Genomic DNA, 27,041 nt, shown 5'->3' with positions numbered 1-27,041 from the left:
CTTATTTAAAAGAAAGTTAAAATTCTAAAGTTAAAAACTCAAACATTAGGAAGTGCCAGAATTAAGGGTGTCCATGCAAGCTCAGTCTGAACCCCTTGTGTGTTTGCATTACGATAGTCTAATTACATGATCACATACTTTTTCCCTACAGTACCACTGCTTCATTCAATGCACAGGATGAATGGTGCAAAACTGCATGAGCAGCTATTCAGCATTTTGGTTTATCCTCATTGTTCATTGTGTGAGCCTTATTTACTGCATACTATTCAAACCCTGCTCTGAATACAGAATTATTAATTTCCTCACAGGCTTTTCTGTAGTGGTCACTGCTATACTATCAAAGTGCTTTGCAAACATTCATTAATTTTCACAACACCCTACTGAGGTAAGAGGCTATTACTGTCTTCATTCCACAGATGAGGAACTGAGGTGTAGTGTAGTGTACAGAGAGAGAGAGACAGACAGAGCCTGGAGTACTGGGCCTACCACAAGATCTGAGGCCTGAACTAGAGGCTGTGTATTAAAGTAGATATTTATAAGTTTATGAATTTGGCAGAGTTGTTGCTAGCGTATTAGATATTATTAAGGCTCCATGTCTGTCATGGAAGTTACAGATTCTATGACTTTCCCAAAAATAACTTATTGACAAGAAGATTGACTCATTCATTCCTTTTAATTTATTTTAGCAAGTAATCCCAAAACCGCGTCTGTGATTGATGATACAGGATGAAATTTATACATAACAAGACAGAATTCATCTGTTGTAAGCAGCAGTCTTATGACAGCAGACTGACACAACAGATTTGTTCTGCAACAAGATACCACTTATGGGAATGATCCTTCCAACCCTTACTCAGTCCCACTGACTTCCAGGGGGGGCTAATCATATGAGTAAAGGGTTAAAGGACAAGGTTTGTTAACAATAATTATCCAAAAAGAGAGAAACTGTTGGATTTAAAGTAAATCATTTTAGTGTTCCAAAAACATCCCAGAAATCAGAGTGATAGGCTGAAGGAGGTAACAAAGCAAAGAGAAATATTTTGAGTTATTTCATGAGAGACATTCCAAGCAATTAGGAAAATAAGGCATCACTTTCCAACTGGCAGAGAAAATAAAGGCAGCGTATTAAGTCAGAACAAAGATTAGTGGCTTTCTCACTTTGTCCAAAGCAAAGTATCAGCTACAAGGACAGAGCCGTGTCACAATAAGAAGTTATGTTTTGTTATTAAAAGGGTCACCTGGCCTTTTGTAGCAGTGGTTTAAAGTACCAGAGCAATACCCACACTCTATCATAGCAAATCAGGAATGCTGGGGCAGCTTTGAATCACTTTGGTGTCCTGGAGCTGCCTACCTGGTCACTCAAGGATTCCCTTAGCATGAGGGAATCCTTCTGTATTTTAGAGCCACCACAGAGAAGAGGGAGCATGGCTGATGTATTCTTCTGCTTTGGTGATCCCTGGCTGCCATATGTCCGCAGAGCTTGTTGTAAGCAGCAGTTTATAGCAACCTCCAGCTGGAGCTGAAACGTGTGTGTGTGTGTGTGTGTGTGTGTGTGTGTGTGTGTGTGTGTGTGTGTGTAAAAACATGCACAAGCCCCTTGGCTGAAGCTCAAGGTAGGGCCATGTATCTTTAGGTAACCACAAAAAACTGAATGATGAAAATGTTTAGCTTTTTTTCTGGTGATCCTACAATTCATTTTTACTGTGAAAATCCTAAGTAACAAATCGACCTTTAAAGATGTGTGGTGTATTGAAAACTGTGATCTAGCCCTTTAAATTTATAGGCAGTTTCCTGGTCCTGCCGGCAGGTAGGGAGCGCTGCAGAGAAGTGTTTGAATTTGCGATCAGCCACAGGCAGCCAGCCTAGAGTAAATTGGGTGAGTTGTGACTTGGATTTAGGGCAGTGGTTCCCAAAGTGGGGTTCCTGGGATTATGTGGGGGTCTTTCCCTTGAGCCAGGGCCATTGTTCTCAAAATGGTCTCCTATGCACAGCATGACCTCATATGCACTGTGTGTGATAGGTCACACTGGTGGTACCAGAAATAAAAGGGGCCCAGGACACTTGGAAAGTACCAATGGGGTCTTTGGAGAAAAACATTTGGGACCCCCAGATTTAGGGAGTAGCCTGCTTTGTCACGGTGTTTTGGGTTCTTGTAGGTTTATCAATCTGAAGTCTAAGAAATAAAGTAGTGTTCGATTGCAACCTACCAGCAACAGGATTTTATACTTTAATCTATTTCTCTGTTTGTCATGAAACAATCAGGGTAAATGTTTTCAAACTGACTGGTACCCTTGTTACTTGACCTTTTAGCAAAAGCCTGTTTTTTAAAAGCGTTCTATGGGAGTGAGGTTCTTTTGCTTGCCCTTCTCTAAACAAGTCTCCAGGCTCTTCAAGGAAAACCCGTCACTCTTTCTGGGATCTGTTTTATGCAAAAAAAACCCACGACAGTCTCACTGCAAACAGTGTCCCGCTCCTGGGTTCTGACCTATCCATCCAGACAAGAGAGTTTGTAAGTCCTCTTTAAAGGAAGTTTTATAAATCTGAAATAATTGTACAGTATTGAATAATTGTATTCCTTGTGTTCTAAAAGCTACTGCACTTGAGATTTGGAAAATACCAACAGCACAGGATTCAGAAAACAGTGGCTAGAGGTTTGATTGAACGAGGCAACATCCTTCTGTCTAAAATAATATGAACACTGAAGAAATATTCATCTTCCCCAAGAGAATTTCCCTTCTTACTTTAATGAAAGAGTTATTTGCTGCAGCTGCTGTTTTGATACTAGCATCTGTCCATGACATATGGAGAATATTGCCTTTAAAAAGAAGACTACTACACTTTGTGCCAAATGCTATCATTTATACACTACTAATGAATGAACTAAGATTAAATACTGGAAAAAATTGTAACATAAAAAACTTGAGAAATGTCAGTTAATGTAAACAGTCAGTTAAAAGAAATGTACCACAAAGTGAGAAAATTAAAAAAAGATTTCTGTGAAACAATACAGGACTCTTTGGAGTGTATGAGTTTGAACCAAAGCTCATTGAAGTCAATGGAAAGACTCCAGTTGACATCAGTGGACCTTGGATCAGGCCTTACACAAGGACAAAACTTGTTTGAGAAGCAGCATGAATTTAACTATTATAATTTATAGCTAAGTCTCAGACTATTAAGTGTCAGATTTTCAAACAGTGAGAAGGCCAGGACCAAAAGCAATTTTCGTGGGTAAAAATGGGTATTTAGTAGAGATGTACAAGCACACCAAACTTTCATTCAATAAATATGTATGTATTAATAGATTCATAAATTCTAGGGCTGGAAGGGACCTCAAGAGGTCATCAAGTCCAGTCCCCTGCCCTCATGGCAGGACCAAATACTGTCTAGACCATCCCTGATAGACATTTATCTAACCTACTCTTAAATATCTCCAGAGATGGAGATTCCACAGCCTCCCTAGGCAGTTTATTCCAGTGTTTAACCACCCTGACAGTTAGGAACTTTTTCCTAATGTCCAACCTAAACCTCCCTTGCTGCAGTTTAAGCCCATTGCTTCTTGCTCTCTCCTTAGAGGCTAAGATGAACAAGCTTTCTCCCTCCTCCTTATAACACCCTTTTAGATACCTGAAAACTGCTATCATGTCTCCTCTGTCTTCTCTTTTGCAAACTAAACAAGCCCAATTCTTTCAGCCTTCCTTCATAGGTCATGTTCTCAAGACCTTTAATCATTCTTGTTGCTCTTCTCTGTACCCTCTCCAATTTCTCCACATCTTTCTTGAAATGCGGTGCCCAGAACTGGACACAATACTCCAGTTGAGGCCTAACCAGCGCAGAGTAGAGAGGAAGAATTACTTCTCATGTCTTGCTCACAACACACATGTTAATGCATCCCAGAATCATGTTTGCTTTTTTTGCAACAGCATCACACTGACTCATATTTAGCTTGTGATCCATTATAACCCCTAGATCCCTTTCTGCCGTACTCCTTCCTAAACAGTCTCTTCCCATTCTGTATGTGTGAAACTGATTGTTCCTTCCTAAGTGGAGCACTTTGCATTTGTCTTTATTAAACTTCATCCTGTTTCCCTCAGACCATTTCTCCAATTTGTCCAGATCATTTTGAATTATGACCCTATCCTCCAAAGCAGTTGCAATCCGTCCCAGTTTGGTATCATCTTCAAACTTAATAAGCGTACTTTCTATGCCAATATCTAAGTCGTTGATGAAAATATTGAACAGAGATGGTCCCAAAACAGACCCCTGCGGAACCCCACTTGTTATACCTTTCCAGCAGAATTGAGAACCATTAATAACTACTCTCTGAGTACTGTTATCCAGCCAGTTATGCACCCACCTTATTGTAGCCCCATCTAAGTTGTATTTGCCTAGTTTGATATTTATCGTTTGCATATGTCCATGTATTTCTCACTACTTGAAAATCTGATTCTAAGTGATTTGTATCCGTAAAGGCATAGAAATTCTCTCCTAACCAATGTAAATAAGAAATTATGGATACATACTTAGATTATTTTTTTTATGTAGTACTATGTTAAAGGAACATTTGTGCATAAGTCCTGTGAATGGAATGAGGCAGAGGTCCTGTGGAAGAAATAGTATGCTGTCATGAAATTAAAGAAGGTACAGGCCACCTTAAATTTGACATTTCCTAGCTTTAGGGTGCTTGACTCTGCAAAGTACATAAGATTTTAAGAAGAGAGGATTTTGCATGTAGTTTTCTAGTTTTGGGGTTTTTTTTTTAAAGAAATCGGTAAAAACAAATTTGTGTAACTAACATTCCCACTATCCTGCACCATTAGCAGAATTTGAAACCTGAACCTTCAGCACTGCTGCAGAGACTGCTACCACTTGAGCTACAGGCTAACTACATTAAATGGCAACATAAGTAGGCTGTCTCCGAGGGGAGAATTGGATGTCTGGGTCCAAGTGCTAGGGAGACTGGTATGGTGCACCCATCACTCAGGATTGGGGAAGTCTTGCCCCATGTTGTGCCCCCAGGTGTGCAGATAGGATGGGCCACTAGGGCTTTGTGCTGGGTCCAGGAGTAACTGAGGGGGGAACCTGGCCTAGCTCTCTCTCCCCACACTTGAGAACTGGGGGGAGTGCCAGTTCTGTGACTTCTAGTCAGCCACCAGCAAGTCTCTTGAAGTAATTGCTTATAGTCCTGACATGCCTTGCAGGTGTGGAGGTATTACTGGGTGAGCTCTATTCACCGCAGGGTAGTACCCCCTTCAGGTGATTAGCTCCACCCAGTTCAACACCCCCTCTCTTCTACTACTTAGTCACAGTACAGCCACTTCATAACTTAGGCCTCTGGCCAGGTCATTCTGTTTTCCCCTTCTGAGGGAGTCTTTCCAATTCTCTCTGAACAAGCAGCATCAGGCAGTCTTCACACCCTCTGCCCTATATCACTCCCACAGTGACTCAGGCAGTCTTCTAGTTCACTGCCCCAAGCAGTGCCACACTGGATTCCAGAACAGTTAAGGTCCACGACTACATCAACCTTACTGCTCTCCCACCTGGACCATTTCCTACCATGCTTCTCCAAGTTCTTCATTTTCTAGCCTTCCTAGTCAGACCCCTCTCTCTTAGGCCTACTAGGTAAACCCTTTATCAGGGATTCCTAATCCTACCTTCCTTCTTCCTCACCTCAGGGAGAGAAAGTAAACACTGGCTCCCTGCCATCTCCCACACTATTGCTGGCCTCCTGCCTTTATAGCAGCCCCATCTGTTCCTTCACAGGTGAACTTCTGCCTAATTAGCAGCCCCCCCACAGCCTAAATCTCCCCTATTTGCAGATTAATTGGCTGATTGGGCCCACCAGGCCTAACTCAACTCTTTCAGGGCTGGTGTGAGGATTAAATCTCCTCACAGGTCATGGCTGCTTAAACCCATAGAAACTTCTTAAACCCTTCCTGCCTGGTGCAGATTTTGTACACCCCGTCAAACATTTATAATGGAAAATGTTTGGTAACATAAATGTAGGGGTTTCTACTCACTCCCCCTATAACGGTTAGAAACATTTGGTGTCTGATCCTGTAAAGTGGCGAGTCCCCTTAACGCTCACTAAATTCAATGGGAATGTACTTACTTTGATGTATTAGCAGTGAATGCTGTCTATGCCACCGGCACAGTTACATATGTTAAGATTCCACAATCTCAATATTCAGATATTTACATAAAGGATTGTTCAATAAATTCTCAAACACCCACCAGTAAAATAAAGATGAAAGCCCCTCCACAGCCTGTAGCCCCTCCGCCCCTTCATATCTCCAAGCCACTCGTTCACAGCATGGCTGGCACTTTAAATAAAGGATATCCAGCCTCCCGAAAGACTACACAGGACCGCCTGATGAGGGCAACATGTAGGGTGACCAGATGTCCCAATTTTATAGGGACAGTCCCGATATTCAAGGCTTTGTTTTATATAGGTGCCTATTTATATAGGTGCATCCTAGAATATTCAAGGAGCTGACTGAGGATATATCTGAGCCATTAGCAATTATCTTTGAAAAGTCATGGAAGATGGGAGACATTCCAGAAACTGGAAAAGGGCAAATATAGTGCCCATCTATAAAAAGGGAAATAAGGACAACCCAGGGAATTACAGACCAGTCAGCTTAACTTCTGTACCCGGAAAGATAATGGAACAAATAATTAAGCAATCAATTTGCAAACACCTAAAAGATAATAAGGTGATAAATAACAGTCAGCATGGATTTGTCAAGAACAAATCATGTCAAACCAACCTGATAGCCTTCTTGCAGCTCCGATTGGCCAGGAACGGCGAACCACGGCCACTGCGAGCTGTGGGCGGCCGTGCCTGCACACAGTAAGTGTAAACAAACTGTCTCATGGCCTGCCAGCGGATTACCATGACGGGCCGCATGCGCCCCATGGGCCACAGGTTGCCCACCACTGCTCTAAACAAAGGGGGAAAGAATTTAGTTTCAGTTTTGGAAACTTGGAAAGAGACAGCACAGCTCAGGGAGTCCCTGTTAAACTCCAACTCCCCCCGAGGGGAGATCTTACACAACTGGGAGTTAAGCTGCATGGATCAGGCTGTTCCAGCACTGCAGTCACCAGCTCCCAGCAAAGAGAGAGAGAGGGAGAGAGAGAGAGAGATCTGACCCAGCACTGGCCACTTAGAGCCAGCTGAGACCCAAGGAGGATTCTAGACCAGGAGAACCAGCGAGGCCGAATGGAGTCAGGAGGGGGTGAAAAAGATAAAGATGACTTTTATTTAAGCTGATCAATGCTATAGGGCTGCAATACTGCTTCTCAAAACTCGAAACCTCAGCCTACCATCCACCTCAAGAAGGTGCCAAGGAGGGAGCTTGGAGTTGGAGGGTTGGGGATTGACGAGAAGTGGGGAACTGTATTAGTTAACTGTAACCCTTTCCTTCTCCATATTCTGTTTTCCTGTTCCCAATAAAGTCCCCCATTTCTTATAATGTTGGTTTGGGTGTGCTGGGATTTGTTTTATTTATTTTGTTGCCCCTCATCTGCTGGACCTTACACTCTGGCCAGCTAGTAGTATATGATTATACTACATCACTCCCTGTGTCCATGGCACAATAGGGCATCACCTTGGGCAGAGGTGCCAGGCACCAGAAAATAACCCAGGATCTGACCACATGAGAGGGATAATGCTACTTCAAATCTTGGTATTAGCAAGCAGCTGGGAAGGAGGCAGGGGAGAAGGCTTGAGCCACATCTTGAGGAGGGGCAACATAAAGTTTAGCCCTAACATGAATAGTATCTGAACCCTTGCAGAAGGCATTCTCAGTACCTTTTTGGGTAAGTCCTGCCATGTGCAGTGTATAATATTTGCATTATGCTAGTCACTTGTCAAAATTTGACAGGTTCAAAGGAAACAACTGTTAAGTTTATTGCTAGCATGAAGGAAAAATTTTTAACGTCTGTAGACTCAAAGGAATTATAAACTGTATGTTGCAAGGGTTTTTGTGAAGATAAAAAGAAAATGACTGTTTAGCTGTGACATTTGTCAGCTATAATATACCAGCTTTCAGAAAGCTGTGTGGGGTTTTCCTTAGACATATGGCAACATTTGGAGGTTTAAAGTGTTGAAAAGTCTAGGTAGGGAAAACATGGACGTTTTAATAAAGGTTCCAGAGAATATGAGCACCTGTTCACAAGTTAAAGGAACAAAGAATGGTGAACTGAAGAAAACTGAAATAAACCATAGCCTTCATTGCTTACTCTTTAATGTACAGTCATAACTTGATCCTAGTTTAAATGCACAATGATTATTTGAGGCATCTACTTTTTGCATCTCATTCCAAAACAGATTAACACCTGGAAAAAAAACATTATCTAATCAAGCCATTAAGCAAATTCAAAACAGGATTTCACATGTTTTGTGTAATAAGCGGGGTGGGTAGCATTTAACATAAGAGAGCTCTTAGATTTTCATCAGCTAAATGGGATACTCTTGCTGGTAGATATTTGTAATGACTTCCATTTTAAATTTTTTTATTGGAATCCAAAGGAATTTAAAGTAATACTTTTTAAAAATAGTTTTTAGCAGCAAGGGCAGCAGAAAAGATACAATAAAGTTTCTCCACTGTAATGGAGGCCAGGTAAATTGGCTTACCTCATACAAGACACTCTCTTCTCTCAATCTAATCATAAATCAAGAATGCAATCAGCATTGCAGGACAGTAGGTCAAAAAAACAGGTATGTTAAAAAAAACAAACCCAGCTCTTAATTGGATAACCTGTCAAGAATCGCAAACTCTCAGAGTGCCCAAGCACTGCAGTACAAACGGGACACACTGGGAGGATAAAGGACAAATGCTACACATAGTGCAGATTGGACAGAGACACCAGAGAGAGACATTAGAAGATAATAAGGTTATTAATAACAGTCAACATGGATTTGTCAAGAATAAATCATTTCAAACCAACCTAATAGCTTTCTTTGACAGGATAACAAGCCTTGTGGAGAGGGAGGAAGCGAAAATGTGGTATATCTTTACTTTAGTAAGGTTTTTGATGCTGTCCTGCACGACCTTCTCATAAACACACTAGGGAAATATAGCCTATGGAGTTATTATAAGGTGGGTGCATAACTGATTGGAAAACTGTTCTCAGAGAATAGTTATCAGCAGCTCACAGTCAAACTGGAAGGGCATATCAAGTGGGGTCCCGCAGGGATCTGTGCTGGGTCCCATTACATTCAATATCTTCATACATTATTTAGATAATGGCATAGAGAGTACACTTATAAAGTTTGTGGACAATACCAAGCTGTGAGAGGGGTTTGAAGTGCTTTGGAGGATAGGATTAAAATTCAAAATGATCTGGACAAACTGGAGAAAGGATCTGAAGTAAATACAATGAAATTCAATAAGGACAAATACAAAGTACTCCACTTAGGAAGGCACAATCAATTGCTCACATACTAAATAGGAAATGACTGCCTAGGAAGGAGTACTGCAGAAAGGGATCTGGGGGTCATAGTGGATCACAAGCTACATATGAGTCAACACTGTACCGCTGTTGCAAAAAAAAAAAAGCGAACATCATTCTGGGATGTATTAGCAGGAGTGTTGTAAGCAAGACACGAAGTAATTCTTCCACTCTACTCCTGCTGATAAGGCCTCAGCTGGAGTATTGTGTCCCGTTCTGGGTGCCACATATCAGGAAAAGTTTGGACAAATTGGAGAAAGTCCAGAGGAGGGCAACAAAAATGATTAAAGGTCTAGAAAACATGACCTATGGGGATAGATTGGAAAAAATTGGGTTTGTTTAGTCTAGAGCAGAGAAGACTGAGGGTCGGGATATAAGTTTTCAAGTACATGAAAGGTTGTTACAAGGAGGAGGGTGAAAAATTGTTCTCATTAACCTCTGAGGTTAGGACAAGAAGCAATGGGCTTAAATTGCAGCAAAGGAAGTTTAGGTTGGATGTTAGGAAAAAATTCTTAACTGTCAGGGTGGTTAAACACCGGAACAAATTATCTAGGGAAGTTGTGGAATCTCCATCATTGGAGGTTTTTAAGAACAGGTTAGACAAACACCTTTAAGAAACGGTCTAGTTTTTTACTTAATTTTGCCTTTAGTGCAGGGGACTGGACTAGATGACCTACTGAAGTCCCTTCTAGTCCTACTCTTCTATGATTCTATGATTATTTATTTGTATTACCTTAGCACCTAGGAGCACCAGTCATGGACCAGGACCCCATTGTGCTAAGTCTCTGCCCCAAGGAGCTTACAATCTAAGTGTAAGACAAGAGATAGATGGAGACAGACAGGGGAGTACAAGTTAAATAGTAAGACAAGAGAAACATCTGCCACCTACAGCCTAGAAGTCAAAGACCCATGTCCACAAATGGTCAGACAACAGGGAACAAGCCCATTTATAACAAGTAGCACAGCAAAGCAATGGGACCTCCTCAGACCAGAGCAACAGAAAATGCAGTTCACTGAGACTTTACTGGCACGACAAGCTACTTAAAAGTGTTGTTAAAGTGACAGACCCCCTTTGCTGTCTTTCATGGATGGGTCTGATGTATTTAGGGTACGGTTACATGTTTTGTTTGGGGTTTTATCTGCTGTGTCCATTCCTGGTTTGGGGACAGGTTGTTATGTAGTTCAATGCCATCTCACATGTATCTCTCCTTTCTCACAGTCATTTTTCCTCATCCCTTTTTGATGAGAAGTCTTATGATTCTTGATGATTTGAAGGAATTATTTTCTTCTTGCACGTCATATTTTAGACATGGGAATAGAAAGTGTGAACAGTCAGCGAGGCACATAGTGACCAACCACTGTTTTCCAGTTCCATTTCTCCACCTACTATTTCTCTTTGCAGTTTTCCCAACTCCTAGTGGGCCAGAGAAGGGCATTCTGATACCAGCCACCTAGGTCAGGACATGTCCCTCACTCTACTAGTGACATACAGGCATGGAATGATCAGAGACCGAGGCAGTGGGGAAACCTCACCAGCAGAAACAGCCCCATGGGCCACACAAGCTCAAGCCCCACACAAAGGAGATAATCAGCATGTATTTTGGTTTTCGGGAGTCAGCCCTCCCACCATCTGATTGAAAGGCTATTCTGCCTCTGTCAGGCCACAGCAGCAGATGCCACCCAATGCTAAATTCACTCATCATTCTTGATATGCACCACGGGCCTAGATGTCAGGTATGTGCCCAAGATCTGACATACTCAGTAGCCAGCACATACTGCTGATAGGACCTTGCAAGAGTTTTGCACTGTACTTTCTTGTAATATCACTATCGTCTCCCCATGCACTCTGGCAGCTGAAGGCCTCAAGCCTGTGCTTCTGGTACATGCCCTGCCCCCACTTCCTCACAATCTCCTGACACTACTACAGTCTGTGTTTGCAGGCCCATCCCCATCCCCTCCTGCCCCACAGTTATTTACTTAAGTTGTGCCATTTGCAGGGTACATAGCTGGAGGCTACTCCTGCAAATGTGACCCAGAATACAGTTACTTATGACAAAGCAAGATGGGGGTGTGGGAGGAAAGCAGCATTTCTTTGGGTGCTTGAGAAGCAGAATACATTTTCAGTTTACATACATAGCTCTAAATTGTCCACTTTATTATAAGTTAAATAAACAAGCTTCTGTTCCAAACTCAGTGTTTTCTTTATTAATGCAGTCTCTAGTTTTGGGGGAAGCTAAAGCCCATCATAGAATCATAGAATATCAGGGTTGGAAGGGACCTCAGGAGGTCATCTAGTCCAACCCCCTGCTCAAAGCAGGACCAATTCCCAACTAAATCATCCCAGCCAGGGCTTTGTCAAGCCGGGCCTTAAAAACCTCCAAAGAACCATCCCACAACCCCACTCCAGTTGTCAATACCCATGGGTGGTTAGGGTTTGGGAACTTTCTTCCGCTGGACATTTATTAAGACCGGCGGGAAGTGAAATGAAGAAACTCCTGGTATGTTGACTTGGGTTTCTTATATAAATACTGAGGAGGTGGGGGGGGGGGGGATGAGGGGAGGGGAGGGTTGTGACTGTGTTCCCTTTCTCTTCAATAAGATTCCTGTGTTCCATATTCCACTGGCAAGTGGAGAAGAACTACCCGCGAAGGGTGACTAAGGAGTTACTTTATTTTCCCCAAAGCTAAAATTAAGACTCTAGGCAGAGGCACGAGACTTTGTTGTTTATTTTCAAAATAGGACCCCTAGAAATTTTGAATCTCACCCTTATAGCTGCCATTGGCATCTGATGGAAAGGCTGCACATGTAATACAGCACATGACTGTGGCAAGGAGTACAAGTGTGGCATAATATGAACATGAGACAAAGACAACCATACATTACAAACAACAAAAGCATTACTAGTCATGGAGAATAACTGAGAACATAAACCTGCTCATGAAGTGAAATATTTAATTTCCATTGTAAATTTCAGCTCCTTCCTCTACCAACAAACAGGAAAACCCACAACGGAGTTTGGAAAATCAAGTATCTTCAACACATCAAGACAGCAGGATTGACACAACAGTGGGCCACTCGTCCTAAAAGCATTCCATGTCAGTTTGATTTCCTAATGATATATAATCAATTTTCAAGTTAATGTATAAGTTAGTTTGCAGAAACAGGAGGAGTCTGGTTTTGAACTGCAGAAAATAACAATTCAGTTAGTGAAAGAGTCAGATAATAATTGTGTTAGATATTGTTAATGAACTTAGAGATGGGACAGTGAAGAGGATAACTAGTATTATGTCATCACAATCATTTATTTCTGGATAGTTTGTGTAGGAAGGCACAGGATTGGTATTGTACAGTAAATGTTAAGCTTGTAACATGAATTAGTTTTAATTAATATAAACTGCAGCTATGCTTTACACTGAAAAAAAGTGTTAAAAAACAATGGGGAAACAGTTATGATAATTACCAGCATGTAAGGAGCTATTTAAGATACAATGGGATCCACTCATACTTTTCAGTATTCCCAAAACAATGAAAACTCTGAAGCAATTTCATTTTTTGAATTTAATAGGACTCCATAAGTTAGATTTCTATTGCTTTCCTCAAGATCGTGATTTGATTAAATCATTGATTCATCTTCAAGTAGAGTCCCTATGGGTGCCCCACTCGCTTTGGATCGGAGATTTTCAGTAGCAGTGCCTGTTCAGGCCACACATGTGCCACACACACACCCTTGCTCCACACTGAGGATATATAGGGCTGCGTGGGCAAACCGCCCTCAGTTCCTTCTCAATTGCCTTCAGCCTGAGATGGAGCGTCGAGCTTGCTCACATTAACTATATTTAGATAGTAGTTAGTTTGGGGTTGTTCTTTCTCCTTTGTTTGTGTTTTTTCCCCCATTTCAGGGGTTATTTTGGACTTTTATTACTGGGGTATGACAGGCGATAAACATTTGTTCTTTTTGCTGAAATCCTTCCACGTTAGCGACAGGCACTCCCAATGTATTAAGTGTTTGGGGGATCCCCATCTACCGTCAAAGTGAAAAATCAGCAGTGAACAATATATTTATGAATATACAAATGTACTGACTTGTGCAAGAAAAGCAACCACCATTAATGATGCAGGAATTAAAGTAAATGTTACCACTGAGTGGGCCAGTGATCTGGCTGTAACAGAGAAAAAAAGTCTTAAGAGTTTGTTTAGACTCCAGCAAGTTAAATAATGCCATACAAAGGCAGCACTCTACATCTACCCCCTCCAGAAGAAACGTTCAGCTGTTGGATACCAGGCTTTTGAAACACATGAGAAGGCAAGCAGTTGTCCCTAAGCTACAAGAGTACATGGTCACAACCCCTGTTTACACACACTGCATCCTGAACAATGCCCGTTGCTCAATGGAAGGGGCTCAGGGTCACTCCTTTCATTGTCTCTGACTGGGCAAGGAAGCTCTGAGGCTGTCCTACCGGGGGCAGGGGTTCCCTTCTTCTGTGGTTACCATTACTGTCTCCTGGCTGGGGTGTGTAGGAGTTGGCAATGGGGAGAATAGGGTTCAAGGCTGCTTCTCTCCCACGCCTCATGACTGCCACTGCTCCTAGTAGTCCACAAAGATCCCTGCACAGCATCCCCTCACTGAGCCTTGTGAAAGATCAGTGCTCTAACTGATCCTCCAGACAGGTCTGCTGGCATACAGAAGAGTAGAAGGAACAGGGGTGGCAAAATCAGGGATGCACAGAGATGTAGGGGCATGTGACTTTGGGAGTGTGCATGTATGGCCGGGGGGAGACAGTGGCAATAATTTTGGCAGAATATGCAAGAAAGAAGAAAAAGAGCAAGAAAAATAAAATACACTTGATAAGGGAGAGGGAATGCTGTGAGACAAGACTCGGAAGGAGGGAGTGATTGGCTCATAGTTGGACTGAATGAGAACCAATAAGGACAGTGAACAAAGTGTGTGAATGGGGAACAAAAGGGATTGTGGCTCATAAGAATTAAGCTTATGTTCAGTCAAGCCTGATATTCTGCATGCAGGGAAAAAAACAAAATATTGCTGACCAGTGAAACTGAATGCTGAGTCTTCCCTGTTATGTATGTTCAATACACTGTGGATATGCTATTGATTTTATAAATTACCATTTGGGATTAAATTTGCCAGTGAAATATTCCAGAAATCAAATAAGATATTTGGTGACATTCACTGGGTATTAATTTATCATGCAGCTGATGAAGCAGAGCATGACAGTAGTCAGAAACATACTTAGGGTGACCAGATGTCCCGATTTTATAGGGACAGTTCTGATTTTTGGGTCTTTTTCTTATATAGGCTCCTATTACCCCCCACCTCCTGTCCTAATTTTTCACACTTGCTGTCGGGTCACCCTAAATGTACTGCAAAGGGCAGAAGATGAAAACATTCTGTTTAATGAAGATAAAATATAATACAAAGATGCCACGATGAAATGCATGGGGTTAAATTTTGATTCCACAGGGGATAAGACTTGATCAAAGAAAGTTTACAGGCAGCCATAGTTTATATGCCAGTTCCTGCAATCAGAGTGACTTTACTGTCATTAGTAGATATTTTTTCCTTTTAAAATATTAATTTTCACAAGCATGGGAAGGAAAATAAATGACATATTTCTGAAATGGAAAGAACCCCCAACCACAAAAAAGGGAATATCATTGATAAATTGATAACATCTGAAGCTATTGAAAGTTCAAAGAGACCAGTGGAAGTAGTAAGAAGGCTATCATCTTCCATTTAGGTTTCCTACAGTCTCTTGGCAACTTCAGTTTAAGAAGCTGTATAACTTGCCCAGAAGGCAATTAGATACATGTACTGCTTCACTGGAAGATATTTTTTGGCCAGAAAAAGACTTGAATTCCATTTTGACACATGTGATAGTGAATGCAACAGTGAGATAAACTACTCCTATGCACCTCTCAACCCTCCAGTTAGAGCACAGCTAGGGTAAAATTATCATCAGAGCTATCTAGACCCTGGGAAAACTTGATCCTTTATTCACTTGTGTAGCAATATGACATTCCATCCTAGCACTTCAAATTGCTTCACCAATATGTAGGTGAATTAAAGTTCACAACATCTATGTGGTGTAGATATATGTTATACTCACCATAAAGATAGGAAAATCTAGACAATGTGTGACTTGCCCCACATTTCAAAGTAACTCTGTAGTAGAGGTTGGAAAAGAACTCAGACTTCAAGATTTAGTTCTGAACCACTAGACCATCCTTCTTCCACAACTGCGTTGTTTCCTTTTTACCTTATCCTGTTACAGTATTACTGTTGTAAAGAGAAAAACAGACATCAGCATACAGTCTAGTAAGGAAAAGCAATGTAATATAAAAAGTAGGCCAGCAAAGTTCCCTTTCGTTTTACAGTATAATAGCCTGAGAAGCTAGTAATCTAATTACTACGGTAAATTTGATAAGAGCCTCCATGATGTACATTTGCTTTGAAAATATAAAATGAGTATAAAGGGTAAAAATACCTAAAGTAATTATCTAAACCTACTGATGTTTTTATTTTAACAGCCTCACCAGGGGGATGTGAATGTTTCTCCAACTCTTTTTTCACTGCCTTAGTAAAGCAAAGAAATAATTGTTGTTATTAGCCCTGCAGTTGGATTTTCAACACCTCAGGTATTAAAGGTTCACTTATATAATCATCTTGTAAAGGTATAAAGATAAAAAGAGATAGAGAGGTTATTAGAAGGCACCTATCCAACCTTTTTCCAATTAAAATAATATCCTGAAACAGTTCTGAACATATCTAATGAGGACATGAAAGCTGTTCATTATTCTGTAATTTTGTGAAAATAGCAGGATATTTTCAGTATAAAAAGAAACATATTTCCTCCTGTAGTATAACCCTAAAAGTAACAGAAGGAGCTCTAAAAATTTCTACAAAGGGTCCAATTATAAAACACAAACTGGATAAGAAACAACTTTTCTTAGAAATAACCAAGGTCGAGGAAAAGAATCTCACTTGATAAATTGTGGATTTTTAAGTTTAAGGAAATAGGTTATGTGAAGGACACACCAAATGGCACACAATAGAGAGACAGCAAGTCCTCAGAACAATTTATTTGTTAGCATTACAATATAGAGGTTCCTTACAGAGGAAGCAATGTTAGGCAATAAAAGCCCTGCCTGACATTGACTTGCTAATTAACAATTCATATCTGATGAATTTTGGTTTGCCTGTGCAACCTACGTGGACTTAAAGAGGTGTAAGTGCCACACAGAGGAGTCCAAAAGGGATTATGTGTGGCATTGCCAGTGCACAAACAGTCTGTGGAGTGGGAAAACTGGGTCGGATGGAGGTGGGCCTGAGTGCAGTCATGCTAATTAGATCCAAACTAAATAGCAGCAGTAATGGCAATAGGCCTAAGCCACATCTCACTCTGCAGTGATAAAGAAGAGTCTTGGTGCACAGCAGAGTAGCCAGTAAGCATCTCAGACACTCTCGTGGAGCAGCACTTACAAGAAAATACATTTTATCTCTACGCTGCAGCATAGAGACTAACACTATAGATCTGGCTTCAGAAGTCTACACTTGCTGGATATGCATCCTGCTTACAACAAACATGACACAACTACAGCAGCCTAAATTACAGTGGCAAGTTTCATTTGTGGCCAGATACAAGGCAATACAGGCCCTCAAAGATAACAGGTGGAGGACCTGGAGGATGGCTGCTGCCTTAGCTGTGTGACATTACTACATGCACAGGGCAAGCCCAGGTGTTTTGCCAATCAAGGTGGAAAACGTTTTCAGGCCCCCCTCCCCTTCACCTAGAGTGGCTGAGCCAACCCCTCTTCCCCCCTTGCCCATTACCACAACAAAAGGCCAGCCAATCAGTGGAGCAAGGGGGAAAAAAGAATGCACAACATTCTGCTTTCCCGCTTCTAAAGCTGGCCCTGTATATGCACAATAGATTGCTGATGTCCACCTGCAAAAATCCCACATGAGTAACTAAAAGGGAATACTCTGTGTACTTAAACTAAAATCAAGCTGTGAGGGACTCATGGTCCCCAAATCCAACAATGAATCTGCACTTGTTTCCACTGCTCCATACGTGGTTACAAATGGGGCTGCAGAGCACAAGGGTACAGTGCGCACTGACCCATTGCAGTAACATCCAGAGGCATTGATCAGGATCACTGTTGTGCTAGGTGCTAGTGTGCAGAGAGGGAGACGTGGTTCAGTAAAATTGAATGGCTGTTGCAGGCAGCTGTATAAATAGCTACTTGTCTCCAGTAGACGAAGTGGTTAGTTCACAGACTACATTCTGCTTCCATCAACCACTGCAGAGTAGTTTCTCAGGGGCATTAGGAGAACACATCGTCAGTGCTCCTCAAGACGTCATACCATGCCAACAGTCTCCAATGGTCCCGCACAGCAGGGTGGATAGGGATCAATTATTTAAGAAATAAACAGATTTTTTATTCAAATTATAAATAAGTTTTTCTTTCAAAAGGATAAACCTTTTAAAATACATTTGAATTTATAGCAACTTGTGTTAAGGCTTAAACTTATGATCAATCTACAGTGGATGGGGAAGGGGTGCAGTGTGAGGGTACTGCATGGGGAAGGGGAGCAGTGTGGGGGTAGTGGGTACAGCATGGGGAAGGAATGATCTCCTTCCTCTGGGAGACCTTCCTTCCCAGTTGTTTCTCTCCCTCAAGAGTCTCTGACTGAGTCCTAATTAGCTTACTATTAGGCCCAGCTCCAGGTAGGAGAACTGAGGGGAGCTGTGTAAAAACAACAGAAAACTGGTGAGAACTGTGTCCCAGCTCTGAGGAAGGATAATGGAAAGATTGCTGTATTCCAGCTCTGGGGAGAAAGCTGGGAGTTTCTTGCTTTAAAGGAAGATTCAGAGACTGTTTAGAGGAGAATCTCAACTCCAGGGGCAGGGACCAGAACCCTTGGTGATGAGATTTTGTTTCTTGCTTGGTAGATTATTTATTGAATAAAGGGTGTTCTCCCATACAAAGCCTCTCTTGAATTTATTGGTAGCCCCAGAGAGGAGGGATTAAGAGGGAGAATCTATGTCATGACTGAACACAAGAGGCCAGTAGAAAAATGGGATGCAAGTCCATTACGGCATCTTGTAATCAGCCAATCAATCACGCCAACCATAATCAATTTCAGGGCTGAAAGCAAACTATTCAAGCTTTACATGGTTTTTGCTGATGTTTAAAGGAAGTCAAGCCACTAAACTGGTGAAAATTGGTGGCTAAGCACAGGGCCAGCTTTAGGGCGATTCAGCCGATTCCCCGGAATCAGGCCCCACACCCCTAAGAAGGCCCCGCGCCCCTAAGAGGGCCCCGCAACGTCCCGAAGGAGCTGCCACTGAAGTCCCACCACTGTCTTCAGCGGCAGCTCAATCGCTGCTGCGGAGGAAGGTCCCTCCACCGAAGTGCCGCCGAAGGCACCAGCAGCCGATTGAGCTGCTGCCGAAGTCCCGGCACTGTCGGCGGCGGCGGCAGCTCAATCGTTGCCGCTGTCTTCGGCGGCATTTCGGCAGAGGGTCCTTCCTCCACGGCAGCGATTGAGCTGCTGCCGAAGACAGCAGCGGGACTTCGGCGGCAGCTCCTTCGAATCGGGCCCCGCGGTGCCTAAAGCCGGCCCTGGCTAAGCAGCTGGAACAAGAGTTTACTGAAGTGCTAAACCAGCTTTTGATGGCAGTAGCCTCTCTGCAGATGCAGAGAGAATATTTTCTTCATTTGGACTAGTTCGTTCAAATGAAGAAAGCCCAGTTAGGAGTTGAAAAAGTTGGAAAGTTCATTATCTTCCAGTCTGTGCATAAAAGCAAGGTGGGAGGTGTTTAATATTTAAGGATATGATGGCCAGAAACAAATCAATTAATTGAACTGCTTTGTTAATACAATCAATACTACTTTTGATTTTTTCTTATTTATCCAACACAATTAGGGCCATTTTATTTAATAAAAGAAATTAAATGCTGTTTTTGTGCATTTAATTGAATGCCAAATTTCATCCAAATGCAGATTGACATAAATCATGAGTATTTATACATAATTAGTTTCCTAAAGTCATCCTTTTCCAACAAAATGGAATTAAGCAGAATAAATGTATATTAAGTGATATAATAAATGTTTATGGTTTATCCTTGTGGCTAGCAACAAGTATCAAGCTAGTGTAAATTCTATATTTGGTTGTAAATAACCATAAAAACATGTTGATTTTGTTATAAATAACCATTAAAACATGTTGATTTGGTTATACGACCAACAAGAATAACTAAAAGTACAAATAAAAAACATGGAATCATCTAAATGTAGGACTGGAAGGGACCTCAAGAAGTCATCTAATCCAGACCCTCAGACTGAGGCAGGACCAAGTACACCTAGACCAGGCCTGCACAACATACGGCCCGTGGGCCGCATGCGGCCCGCGGGGGCTCACTGTGCGGCCCGCGGGGGCAGGGCCGGCTCTAGGCACCAGCAAAACAAGCTGGTGCTTGGGGCCGCACATTTTTAGGGGCGGCATGGCCGGTGCCAGAATGCCGCCCCTAAAAATGTGCCCCGGCCGCCCTAGCTCACCTCCGCTGCCGCTCGCGCACCACTACTCGCCCTCCCTCCCAGGCTTGAGAGCCTGGGAGGGAGGGGGAGCAGCGGCGCGCGAATCAGCTGTTTCGCGCGCCGCGGCCGCTCGGGGTCTCCCCCTCCCTCCCAGGCTCTCAAACCTGGGAGGGAGGGGGAGATCCCGAGCGGCCGCGGTGCGCGAAACCGGCCCCCCTGCCTCAAGCGGGACATGGGCAGGGAGCCCTCAAGCGCCGCCACGCCTCCACCCCCCCCCCCGCCCCAAGCGGGACACGGAGCCCGCGCGCGGCGCCGTACCCCCCAGGCCTCAAGCAGGACACGGAGCCCTCGCGCGCCGCTGCCCCTCCCCACTGCCCCAAGCGGGACACGGGCACGGAGCCCTCGCCCCCCCCCCCCAGCGGGACACGGGGCTCAGCCACCGCCCCCGTCCTGAGCGGTTTTTGGCCCACCCCCCCCCCCCCGGGACTCCTGCCCCATCCAACCCCCCGCGTTCCTTGATGCCCCCCCGGGACCCCTGCCCCATCCACCCCCTTCCCTGTCCCCTGACTGCCCTCCGCCGCCCCATCCAACTCCTCTCCTGATTCCCTATCCAACCACCCCTTCTCCCTGTCCCCTGACCACCCTTGGAACCCCTGCCCCTGACTGTTACTTTTAGGGTTACCTCATTTTATTAGAGGTATTGATAAAAACTTTGAAATTACTGAAGAACTTGCTGGCATGTGCTCCATGACGGGTCGCACAACTGGAAAAGAAATCTCCAGTGAAGTGATAAAGTGCACGAATGATAAGTCGGGATTAGATTTCACAAACTTGGTGGCCATTTGTACTGATGGTGCTCCAGCTATGTGCCAAAAAAATGTTGGAGCAGTTACTCTTCTTGAAGAATTTATCGGGAGAGAAATAAAAAAAAATTACTGCATTATGCATCAGCAGGTTTTGTGTAGCAAAGTCTTAAAATTTGAGCATGTAATGTCAGTGGTAGTTTCCATTGTAAACTACATCCGTTCTAGAGGACTAAAACATAGGACATTTTGAGCCTTTCTTGAAGGGGTAGACACCGAGTGCAATGACTTAATCTACCATACAGAAGTGAGGTGGTTGAGTCGAGGAAGAGTGCTCCAGCGTTTTGTTGCTTTGAAAGAGGAGGTAGCAGAATTCCTAGAAAATGGGCCAATAAAATTCCCAGAGCTTGAAAATGAGTCCTGGAATCAAGATCTCTTTTTCTTTTGTGATATTACAGCACACCTGAATGATCTCAACATTCAACTTCAGGGGAAAAATCAACTTATATTTCAAATGTGTGCAGCAGTGAAAGCTTTCAAAATGAAATTGAAACTTTTCAGAAGTCAGCTGTCAAAAGGTGAAATGTGTCACTTTCCCACTTGTGCACAGCGTATCCCTCAGCACAAACACGACGAGTTAGGAGAAAAATACGCAAAGCACATCATTCTTTTGACTGAAGAATTTGACAGAAGACTTACTTTGTCTAAAGAAGAAGACGTCCAGTTGAAGCTGATTGAAGATCCCTTTTCTGTGGATCCAGAGGAAGTGCCACTAGATTTGCAGTTGGAGGTTATTGAACTTCAGTGTTCAGCAGTTTACCGAAATAAGCACAGAGAAAGCAGCTTGCGGGACTTCTACAAAAGTCTGGACAATGAAGTTGCACTGAAAACGTTCAGCATTTTTGGACGCACTTACATATGTGAACAAACATTTTCCATCATGAACATGAATAAAAACAAGCAACGTTCTTCTCTGACTGACGACCATTTGGAAGACATTATGAAAATATCCACTTCAAATATGACCCCCAAATGCGACAAGCTTGTTGCCGAAAAGAGATGTAATATTTCTCATTAAATTTGCAAGGTAATTATGAAAAGTACAAATGTTTTCTTTCAACGGAACAGATGTTTTTAATTTTTCCATGATTAATAAAAAAAATTAAAATAATTAAAAAAATTGTTTGATTTAATTGAAAAATTCTTAATAAAGTATCACACACCCTCCCCCCCCAAACCTTAGCTGTTTCGGCGGGGCGGTGCTGGGGAAGGAGGGTTTGTTTCCGCGGGGCTGGGCGGTGCTAGGGGTGGGGGGTGTTTCCGCGGGGCCGGGGGGTTTCGGCCCTCAGCTGTTTTCTTTGGAGTAATATGGCCCTCGCCGCTTTACGAGTTGTGCAGGCCTGACCTAGACCATCCCTCACAGGTGTTTGTCTAAACTGTTCTTAAAAAACCTCCAATTACAGGGATTCCACAACTTCCCTGGGAAGCTGTGACACAGAGGCCCATTTGTGGTTCACTACTTTGCGTCAGCAGCTCCTGTCAGGCCTGACATACTCATAACATCTAACTCACTGTTGTCATAATCTGTATCTAAAAGGAGGCATGTAAGATATCATTGGAAAACTAATAACTCACTGATCATTAACATTCATGCACAATGTATGCATAGGGTGTGTACAAAGAGTTATGAATATGTGCTAGAATTATGTTCTTAAAATGTGTTTGACGAGCAATCCCAAATAAGCCCAGTCTGCCCTGGACAAAGGAATGTGTATTTGTTTGTCTGTCCAGAATGTCCATCAGACAGAGACAATCAAGGTAAACAAAGCCACCAAATGGGGGAGAAGACAGCATTGCATCTATACCCCATCAGGAGAGAGAAACTTTATCTGGGCTATAAAGGCAAGGGCTCTGAACCTCAAATGATAAGTAATTGAATCAACTGACTGTATACAATATTGCTGTATTATAAAAGTGTATCAAGTAAGGTCTTTTCTGAAAGCTAACGATACACTGGTGATTAATATTGTGAAATGTATGTCTTAACACTACATGAGAAAATATGGATACTTAATAATATTATACTTTAAACCCTGTGACCAAACACAGGGAGAAACAGACCTTCTGTTAGACAGAATGGAAGGCAGCTATCTTCCTGTCTCCAATTAAATTAAACCAGGTATGACCAAAAACAGCAGAAGCTCCATTTACATACAAATCAGCAGGGCAATGGAAAGTCCACAGAAAGGGAAGAACAGCAGGAGTTCATCCTAAATTTGGAAACAAAATAGTAAGTTTGGGAAGATATAAGGAGAAAGGAGAAACTATCTTGGCATCCATCACTGGGCATACACAAGGGGAAGCTCTTGGAAGCTGAGAAAGATGGGTCCTTCAGCCAAGGGGGAATGGAAGATTGGTAAGGACCATCAACAAACACTGTAGCTTGTTAAGTTAGGTTTTAGCCATTTAAAAGTGTATTCTTACTAGGGCTGTCAAGCAATTAAAAAAATTAATCGTGATTAATCGTGTGATTAAAGAAAATAATCACGATTAATTGCATGATTAAAAATTATTCATGATTAATCACACGGTTAAAGAATAACAGACTATCATTTATTTAAATATTTTTGGATGTTTTCTGCATTTTCAAATATATTGATTTCAATTACCACACAGAATACAAGTGTACAGTGTTCACTTTATATTATTTTTAATTACAAATATTTGCACAGTAAAAAACAAAAGAAATAGAATTTTTCAATTCACCTAATACAAATAATGTAATGCAATCTCTTTATCATGAAAGTTGAACTTACAAATGTAGAATTATGTACAAAAAAACCCTGCACTCACAAATAAAACAATGTAAAATTTTAGAGCCTGCATGTTCACTCAGTCCTACTTCTTGTTCAGCCAATCGCTCAGACAAATAAGTTTGTTTACATTAGCAGGAGATAATGCTGCCTGTTTCTTGTTTACAATGTTACCTGAAAGTGACAACAGGTGTTTGCATGGCCACAGTTGTAGCTGTCATCGCAAGATACTTACATGCCAGATGCTCTAAAGATTCATATGTCCCTTCATGCTTCAACCACCATTCCAGAGGACATGCGCCCATGCTGATGACGGGTTCTGCTCAATAACGATCCAAAGCAGTGCGGAGCGACGCATATTTGTTTTCATCATCTGAGTCAGATGCCACCAGCAGAAGGTTGATTTTTTTCTTTTTTTTTTGATGGTTCGGGTTCTGTAGTTTCCGCATTGGAGTGTTGCTCTTTTAAGACTCCTGGAAGCATGCTCCACACCTCGTCCCTCTCAGATTTTGGAAAGCACTTCAGATTCTTAAATCTTGGGTTGAGTGCTGTAGCTATCTTTAGAAATCTCACATTGGAACTGTCTTTGCGTTTTGTCAAATCTGAAGTGAAAGTGTTCTTAAAACAAACAACATGTGCTGGGTCATCATCTGAGACTACTATAACATGAAATATATGGCAGAATGCGGGTAAAACAGAGCAGGAGTCATACAATTCTCCCCCAAGGAGTTCAGTCACAAATTTAATTAACGCATTTTTTTTTTAAACGAGCGTCATTAGCATGGAAGCATGTCCTCTGGAATGGTGGTTGAAGCATGAAGGGGCAGACGAATGTTTAGCATATAAATACCTTGCAATGCCGGCTACAAAAGTGCCATGTGAGCACCCTTTCTTATTTTCAGGTGACATTGTAAATAAGAAGTGGGCAGCATTATGTCCCGTAAATGTAAACAAACTTGTTTGTCTGAGTGACTGGTTGAACAAGAAGTAGGACTGAGTGGACTTGTAGGCTCTAAAGTTTTACATTGTCTTGTTTTTGAGTGCAGTTATGCAACAACAACAAAATCTACATTTGTAAGTTGTACTTTCACGATAAAGAGATTGCACTACAGTGCTTGTATGAGGTGAACTGAAAAATACGATTTCTTTTATCATTTTTACAGTGCAAATATTTGTAATAAAAATAATAATATAAAGTGAGCACCGAACTTTGTATTCTGGATTGTAATGTAAATCAATATATTTAAAAATGTAGAAAAACATCCAAAAATATTTAATACATTTCAATTGGTATTCCATTGTTTAACAGTGTGATTAAAACAGCGATTAATCACAATTAATTTTTTGAGTAATTCACATGAGTTAACTGTGATTAATTGACAGCCCTACTTCTAATACATAACTCTCCTTATGAGTTACTAAGGCTACGTCTACACTACACTTTATGTCGGCATAATTTATGTCGCTAAAGCGTATAACTAAATTGTCGGCTTAGAACAGCTACTTTAGAGAGCTTAAAGCGGTGCAGCTACATCAGTGCATCTGAACAGCTGTAAACTCTCTAGTGTGGCCGTGTCCTAGGATTTAATTGCCTCGGCATAAGACTGACCATATAAAGAACTGACATAGGCACTCATTGCTTTAGTATTACTGAATGAATCAACCACTAGGTGTCACTCAAATTTAAGGCAAATTCCTACACATGCAAAGACTATGATACTTCATGAAATGACCATTCTCATAACAGTTGATTTTCACAGCATACCCAGGAGGCTATGCAGAAAGCTTTTAGCCAAAATGCCTTTTGATAATCCCTTTTTAAAACAGGCTCTGTAACGTGTCTTAAACAAATGAAAGTGCCCCGCCTGCACCCCCAGAGCTGAATTCACAAAAACAGTAGCTGCACCTCACTTGCTAATTATGAGACCCAGGAAAATGTCTACTTTGGAAACAGCACCTTACAAAGACAATATGGAATACTACTATAAAATCAGAACGTTAATGCCCAGTTGTCTGAACAGGTAATTCATGTATCAGAGTCTACACCAGAGATCAGCAACCTTTGGCACATGGCCCGCCAGGGTAAGCCCCCTGGCAGGCCGGGCTGGTTTTTTTACCTGCCGTGTCCGCAGGTTCGGCCGATCGTGGCTCCCACTGGCCGCGGTTCGCCGCTCCAGGCCAATGGGGGCTGCAGGAAGCGGCGCGGGCCAAGGGATGTGCTGGCCACCGCTGCATAGTTTGAGTAAGTGTGACGGGTGAACTAGGCTCCGAGGCCCCTTGCTGGAGGTCTCAGGGTCCTGCCACACCTGTGTCCCAGGAAAGAAGCTTAATCTTCCAAGCAGCCTAGAGAGAGACTGTGCAGGAAAGCAGCCAATCAGGGGGAGGCTGCAAGGTGCTAGCCAATCAGAGGGTTGCAGGCTAATATAAAGGAGCTGCAGTGCAGCCAAGAGTCAGTTCTTTGCTGGAGTCACAGGAAGTACAGATAGTGCTCCTTGCTAGCTAAAGGGAACTGCAGCTCAGTGCAGACATGGATTGGGGGAGCAAGAAAGAACTCCTGGCTGGCTGCTTGGCCTGAACACAGAATGGCCCTGAGGGAAGGGTGAATCACTGGGTGAAGGCTGGGGCTGTGGGAAAGTGGCCCAGGGAACTGAAAGTAGTTTAGTTAAAGGGACATGGCAGTGCATGGCTGATATTCTTAGGGTCCCTGAACTGGGACCCAGAGTAGTGGGTGGGCCTGTCTTCCCCCCATAGGCTACTAGGGAAGTGACCTACAATTGGATAGTGATAAATTCCCAGAAGGGGATCTGAACTGTTAAGAGGCCCAGCTGGTGGACTAATACCCTGGAATGAGTCTGTTTGAGTTGTGCTCTGAACAGATCATGAGTGACTCAGCTGGAGGGCTGAATCACTAGAAACCACCAGAGAAACTGCCAGAAGGGCTCACCATAAACTGAGAAGTGCAGACACACCTAACCAGAAGGAGGCGCTAATGAGAAGTGGGTGCCACACAGTCAGGGCCGGTGCTTCCACTAGGCAACCCTAGGCGTTTGCTTAGGGAGGCAGGATTTGGGGGGCAGCATTTTGCTGCCCTTGGTGGAAATTTGGCGGCGGGGGGGTCCTTCCACTCCGAATCTTCTTCGGCGGAAATTCGGCGGTGGGTCCTTCACTCGCTCCGGGACCCGCCGCCAAAGTGCCCCGAAGACGTGGAGCGGAAGGACCCCCACCGCCGAAGACGACAGGCCCCCTGAATGCTCAGAGGAGGAGCGCTGCCGCCTAGGGCGGCAAAAACCCTGGTGCCGCTCCTGCACACAGTTACAGTAAACATAAGAAAGTAAAGGTATATGTTGGCTTATTGGAAAAGCATTGCAGCATACGCTTAGAGACCAGAATGTTTGTGCCTGGGAATGTAAGC

Source organism: Emys orbicularis, chromosome 1 (genome assembly GCF_028017835.1).
Source record: "Emys orbicularis isolate rEmyOrb1 chromosome 1, rEmyOrb1.hap1, whole genome shotgun sequence".
Taxonomy (NCBI): Eukaryota; Metazoa; Chordata; order Testudines; family Emydidae; genus Emys; species Emys orbicularis.
The sequence above is the reverse complement of the archived record's forward strand: the minus strand, read 5'-3'. Positions refer to the sequence as shown.